At 42.0% G+C, this 7,131-nt stretch overlaps 1 long non-coding RNA gene across 1 annotated transcript in view; it reads left to right on the forward strand.

Annotated features, from left to right (window-relative positions):
- The first annotated feature begins 794 nt into the window (after positions 1-794).
- Positions 795-7,131, forward strand: part of LOC107673967 (uncharacterized) — a 10,223-nt gene continuing 3,886 nt past the window's right edge. Inside the window, exons 1-2 of the long non-coding RNA XR_001632456.1 lie at positions 795-892; positions 2,477-2,480. This is a non-coding gene — a long non-coding RNA (uncharacterized LOC107673967). The remainder of the gene's footprint in view (positions 893-2,476; positions 2,481-7,131) is intronic.

Consider the following 7,131-nt stretch of genomic DNA (forward strand, 5'->3'; position numbering starts at 1 on the left):
TCAGGGAACAGGGTTACAGTCAAGTAACCCAAGATGTTCTCTTTTAATATATCCAAGCCATATCTGGCATAACTTGTGTTTTAATGTTTTGCTGCTCTGATGCAAACAACTTATCTCAGTCAGACACATCCACTCACGGTAGTGTTGTCACGGTACCAAAATTTCAGTATTCGGTACCAATACCAGTGAAAATCCACGGTTCTCGGTACCAATTTCGGTACCAAAGCAAAACACAAAAACATGCTAATTGAACAACATTTTTATTAATAACGTTAAACAAAAATTAAATGTACAAAACCAATGCCATTCTTTATACTTATTTAAAAGTGTTTCAAGTTTTTCCACAGGTAATATTAGTATGAAAAAAGTAAACAAGTTTCACCCAAAGGTTTAGTCATAGTTCTGCTGCCACTGAAAAACATCTGTAAACTGTTGTCTGTTTTAGGGTTTGCTGGTGTGTTTCAGGATCTTCCTCAGTCTGATTCAGCCAAGAATTACAACTAACTAACTAACAAAAATTAAAAAAAAAATTTAATTTTAAAAAACAAATAATTTAAAAGCCTCTGGTGTGCAAAAATAGTAAATACCATTATGTCCTCCTGTTTTTTTACAGTAATACAAGTTATAGGAGCATTAAATAGTTAATAATGACACTTCATTCTAATGCTCATTATATTAGAGTTAGGAGGTCGCCACTGCTTTTATGAAGAGGTTGTCAGGTTTTCACAGCAAAACCCACCCAATCGCGTTTCGAGGAAGTCCCCCGTTAAAAATCGCGTTCCGTGGATAAAATACGCGTGTTTTGGCAGGGGGTTTCCCTGGTAAAATTCGCATTCCAGGGGCTAAATATCAGGTTAATGAGGTCGTTTTTCAACACGCGGACATGAAAAACGTCTCAGGTTACTTATGTAACCATGGTTCCCTGAGTAGGGAACGAGACACTTGTTTTAGGACGTGTAAGGAGTTTCATTCGATGAGGAGAGGAGATTAATGTGTCAGTTAAGATTAGAAAGCTGTGAAACATATTTTGTATGTTGAAACATGTTGTAGTGGCCTAGTTATCTCAAACAGAAAGAGGCTGGAAAAATATCTTACAATCTACAGTCTACACTCTAAAAAACACTGGGTTAAATACAACCCAGCGACTGGGTTGTTTTGACCCAGCGGTTGGGTTAATGCCCAGAAGGTTGGGTTAAACATTTAATCCAACTGTTGGTTGAAAACAACCCAATCGCTGGGTTTGTCCATATTTTACCCAGCGCTATAGGTTGTTTTTAACCCAAAATTTTTTAGAGTGTTTGAATCAAATAAATTTCCTGTCAAATATTCCCTGTAGGTGTCATACAAGTTATGACTGCCAGGATCTACCAATCATTTGCATAAGAAAAAAAGGAGGCAATAAGTTAGCATCAACTCACAGGATTGAAGCATTACTGCATTTAAAACAAACTATCAATTTTACTCTTGTCCTAATAGAGGAGTATGATCACCAGGAGGTTGAAGCCATTACTGGGAAGGTGATGTGTAGCCCATAGAGTAAGCTAATATGTGTCCTTTTCCATTTGTCACTGTTAGTATTAGCCACCTTATACAGAGGGTGAGCCTGGTGTTTTGGAGACGGGAACAAGGGGAATTATCTATTAATCATGAATGCAAGCCAAAGGGCAAAACATGCTGAGGGAAACATGTTTCTGTATGAGCAATCGCCCGAGCAGAGGGACTCAACTGTTCTGCTGAAAGGACACAAGAAATGTCCACACAAAGACACTGTGCACTACACACATATACACCTCAACTCCAATGAGAGCATATTTAAACGAACCAATGCAGCACATCTTACTAAAAGGCAATGCACACATTATCACAGCAGGGGATCTGCAGTCTGCAGAATATCTGAAAATTAAAGTCTTTGGTATTTCTCAAAAATATGTTCATGGCAATGAATTTGCACAGAAGAGCACTACTATGTCAAGAGTTTTATCACTGTCACAGAGATGTATCTTGCACAGAACAAACATGACTGATTGGTGTCACCTTATACAGACTGAACATTTAATGTTGTTATCTAATGTGACCTAGACTCACATAGCCAGACATTTGTCTTTTAATATAAATGCTATATGTACTTGCAGTTTATTAAGCCATTGCAATTTATTTTTGGTAAACTCTGTGCGTTGAAGAGAAGTAAAATATACATACACTGGTGAGCAAATGGTTGGAATCATTTCATTAATTTAATGCTTTTGCTCTTCTGCTTACCAAGGCTGCATTTGTTTGATCAAAAATGCAATGAAAACAGCAATATTGTGAATTATTATTTTGATAAAAAACCTTTTCAATTTAAATAATTAAAAAATATATATATTTCTGTAATGCACAGCTGAATTTTTAGTCTTCAGTGTCACATGATCCTTCAGAAATCATTCTTTCAAAAACACTTTAAAATCTGAAATCTGAATTAGTCCAGATTTTTTAGCTGAGTTGAACTTTTGTCTCTTTTTAGCATGACGTGAATTAGAAACACATAGATCTACAGTACATCTGCATATAAACTCGACAATATCAACAGACATACATTTAGATAGAAAGATACTTTTCTCTGTTTGGTTCCCCTCTCTTCTCTCACATTGTTTCTGTCTCTAGTGTCCTATCAAAATAAAGATGAAAATGCCATAATATATATATATATATATATATTTTAAAACAATTCTGGCTGAGAGCAATATATCTGTATTGTATATATATAAATACAAAACAGAAAATTAGCCACTATTGGTGTCACGGTGCGTGGTTTTAGTCAAGGGCACACGATGAAGGAGTAGAAGTAAGGAGTCTTTTAATAAACATAAACACACTACACCATTAAAGCAACATTAATACGAGACCAAGATTACATGGAAACTGAGGGTATTTAAGGAAGGCAAACTAAGGAGCAAATGAGATGATTAATATGACACAGGTGGGAACAAATGAAGGTGATTAACTAATTGAACACAGCAAATGAAACAAATATTGACAGATAGGAACTAAACAGAACATAATCGTGACAGTAGCTCCCCCTCTCGGAAGGCGTGACCTAACGCCACAACAGAAGATAATAGAAAAGAGGCAAGAGGGCGGAGGATTAGGTGGAGGTCGTGGTGCTGATGAAGGACACCTGGAGAAATCGGAGGAGACCAACACCATGGTGGAGCCGACGGTGGGAGGAACCAGGGTGGAGCTTTGGCTGAAGGACTGGGCGACACCCAGAAGCCAATCCCCGGAGGCGGAACCAGGGTACGTGGAGGAACCGGCGAAGCAGAGAGGCTGACGGACCAGGGCGACATCGAAGGCCTGGAAGCCCAAGGTGGAGCGGCTGGCTCGCGTGACTGAGGCGGAGCTGGGGATTCGGCGCAATACCGAGCTGGTGGAGGGGAAGGCTGAGGCGAGGCTGAGGAGCCGCACGGAGCTAGTGGCGGAGGCAGAGCCGAGGAGCTGGACGACACCAGTGGGGCCAATGAATCCAGGGGACTGGCTGAAACCAGTGGAGGAGATGGGACCAGGAAATCTGGCAGGGACATTGGAGGAGGAAGATCTCCGGAAGGGACCGGAGCCTCTAACAATCCGGATGGGACCAGCGAAGAAGACAACGTTTTGAGGGTGGGTACTTGTGTGTGAACTGGATCTGCGGACCACAGATCTATGAGGTTCATGTCCGCTCCTGGCTTTACGGTGGACTGATCAGCGTGCTTAGTCTCCGCGGCTTTGGTGGACTCCGGCTCTGGTTCCTGGATGAGCCCTATTGGTGTCTCGGGCTCGCTGACTGTGAGGGAGAGGCCGCCATTCTGGAGCATCCAGCCCAAATACTCCAGCCACCTTCAGCTTTCTGGTCTGAGGAGGAGACGTAACGCTGGTGAGTCCATTTTTTTTGCAGTCGGTTATTCTGTTACGGGTTGTCGAGGAATGAGGACAGCAAACGAAGATGCATACTTCCAAACAGACTTTACTGAGAATACTGATTTGGTACAACGCATAACATAAGCTAATAACCGACAAAGGATAGAACAGAATCAGGACTATAAGTACACACATGGTAAATGAGGGAATTAAACAGGAACATCTGGACAGGTGGGAACAAATGAAGGTGATTAACTAATTGAACACAGCAAATGAAACAAATATTGACAGATAGGAACTAAACAGAACATAATCGTGACAGTAGCTCCCCCTCTCGGAAGGCGTGACCTAACGCCACAACAGAAGATAATAGAAAAGAGGCAAGAGGGCGGAGGATTAGGTGGAGGTCGTGGTGCTGATGAAGGACACCTGGAGAAATCGGAGGAGACCAACACCATGGTGGAGCCGACGGTGGGAGGAACCAGGGTGGAGCTTTGGCTGAAGGACTGGGCGACACCCAGAAGCCAATCCCCGGAGGTGGAACCAGGGTACGTGGAGGAACCGGCGGAGCAGAGAGGCTGACGGACCAGGGCGACATCGAAGGCCTGGAAGCCCAAGGTGGAGCGGCTGGCTCGCGTGACTGAGGCGGAGCCGGGGATTCAGCTGACCAGGGCGACAATGGAGCGAGCGAGGACGACAGGGAAACCAGAGGAAGGGAGGAGCCCGGTGAAGCCGAAGGGGTGGAGGGTCGAGGCGCAGCCGGAGACCCGGAAGTCCGTGGCGGAAGCTAAGCGACGACCGACCGAGGTTTGTCCGGATGTACGAGGGAGCCCAGAGGAATCCTAGGGCAGACAGGCCTCGGTGGAGCCGAAGGAATGCAGAGCCAGAGTGGAGTCGGCGGGCTGACAGGCCAAGGTGGAGACATGGGCCTGGAGGGCCGAAGGGCAGCCGGGGACTCGGCGCCATACCGAGCTGGTGGAGGGGAAGCCTGAGGCGAGGCTGCTGAGCCGCACTGAGCTAGCGGCGGAGGCAGAGCCGAGGAGCTGGACGACACCAGTGGGGCCGACGAATCCTGGGGACTGGCTGAAACCAGCGGAGGAGATCGGACCAGGAAATCTGATAGGGACATCGGAGGAGGAAGATTTCCGGACGGGACCGGAGCCTCTAACAATCCGTATGGGACCGGCGAAGAAGACAAAGGTTTGAGGGTGGGTACTTGGGTGGGAACTGGACCACAGATCTATGAGTTTCATGTCTGCTCCTGGCTTTACAGTGGACTGATCAGCGTGCTTAGTCTCCTCGACTTTGGTGGACTCCGGCTCTGGTTCCTGGATGAGCCCTGTTGGTGTCTCGGGCTCGCTGACTTTGAGGGAGAGGCCGCCATTCTGGAGCATCCAGCCCAAATATTCCAGCCACCTTCGGCTTTCTGGTCTGAGGAGGAGACGTAACGCTGGTGAGTCCATATTTTCTGTTTGTTTTTATGTGGTCGGTTATTCTGTCACGAGTTGTTGAGGAACGAGGAATGCAGGCATGAGATTCAAACTTCAAAGAAGACTTTACTGAGAACACGGGTGTAGAACAACACATAGCACAATATAATAACCGACAAAGGATGGAACAGAATCAGGACTATAAGTACACACATGGTAAATGAGGGAACTAAACAGGAACAGCTGGACAAGGATTAACTAATCAGAAACCATGGTAACTAATGAGAGCTCATAACAGACATGACAGGAACTGAACAAAACTGAACATAATCGTGACAATATTCAGGGGTGATTTTTTTTTTTGGATAATATATAAATTTGAACAAATAATTAAATTAAATATGGACAATTGCAGATCAACAACAACATACAAATCATACTAACTGCCCACTAAAATCAGTTTATTTAGGTTTCTTTAGATTTTGATATCACAATGCAAACTGGTTATTGATATCCTGAAAATCCAAACAGCTAACCCCTTCAAACTCTATGGTCAACAAAGAAAGTGCAGATAGTCTTTAGTAGTACCCTCAGGACTTGTGAACATAGTGTTGTAAACTACAAAAACTGTCCCTGTGAAAAAGATGTTATTGTGCTTGTTAGACATTTTTTTCTTGCTACAATATAATACACATGATTACAACTCAAGCTTTTATCACTCATATCTTTTCCGAACCTAGCCAAGTGAAAACACTTCTGCAACAACAACAAAAACAGCATCAAGCAGTTCTTTGTATAAATAAATCATAATATTTTTAACTGACAGAGTTCTCCAATCTGGTTGTGCAGCAATACAGTTAGTCTGAAATGCCCAGTCACCACTCTTAATCTGCATATATATATATATATATATATATAGTTTTAGTCAAGGGCACACGATGAAGGAGTAGAAGTAAGGAGTCTTTTAATAAACATAAACACACTACACCATTAAAGCAACGTTAATACGAGACCAAGATGACATGGAAACTGAGGGTTTTTAAGGAAGGCAAACTAAGGAGCAAACAAGATGATTAATATGACACAGGTGGGAACAAATGAAGGTGATTAATTAATTGAACACAGCAAATTAACCAAATAATGACAGACAGGAACTAAACAGAACATAATCGTGACAATTGATCTGAGACCCCTGTTTTCATACTTTTTGGCATATCTAGCTGGAGGAACAACACCAGCCTATTTCAAAGGCTTGAACAAACTGATGAATCAGAGAAGTTAAGAATGACAAAATTGATAATAATAATAAAAATAAAATAATAATAATAATAATAATAATAATAACTCTTTCTCTCCATGAAGCTTCCTGCTTAAAAAAAAACTATTTTCATTCTCTTTACAGCACAAAGCATCTGTATCCTCATTCTGAACTCTTGTTTGTAATGTTTTGCACTGTCAATTGCTTAACCTGGCATCCATATGTCCGTCTGTCTGTCTACCCGTCTGTAGTGGTGAAATAAAAGTGTCTATTTTTCTTCCCATCCCTCAAGTTGATTGTAGTGCTGAATATTTGCTGCTTTTATGATTCTTTTATGATTTAAGACCAAAAAAGTTCAGTGGGAAAATAAAAAAATTAAATAAAAATAATATAATAATTTTAAAAATAACACGTATTAACTGGTGACAAATGGGCCAAAACATATGCAAACATGCACACCAATATTATTTATATGACTGAGGCTATTTGCACTTAATTAAAACAAGGGCAGACTAAGAGTAAATTGAAAAAAAAAAAAAAAAAAAAAAAAAAAAAAAAAAAAAAAAA

The sequence above is a fragment of the Sinocyclocheilus anshuiensis genome, unplaced genomic scaffold (assembly GCF_001515605.1).
Source record: "Sinocyclocheilus anshuiensis isolate Anshui unplaced genomic scaffold, SAMN03320099.WGS_v1.1 scaffold921, whole genome shotgun sequence".
NCBI lineage: Eukaryota > Metazoa > Chordata > Actinopteri > Cypriniformes > Cyprinidae > Sinocyclocheilus > Sinocyclocheilus anshuiensis.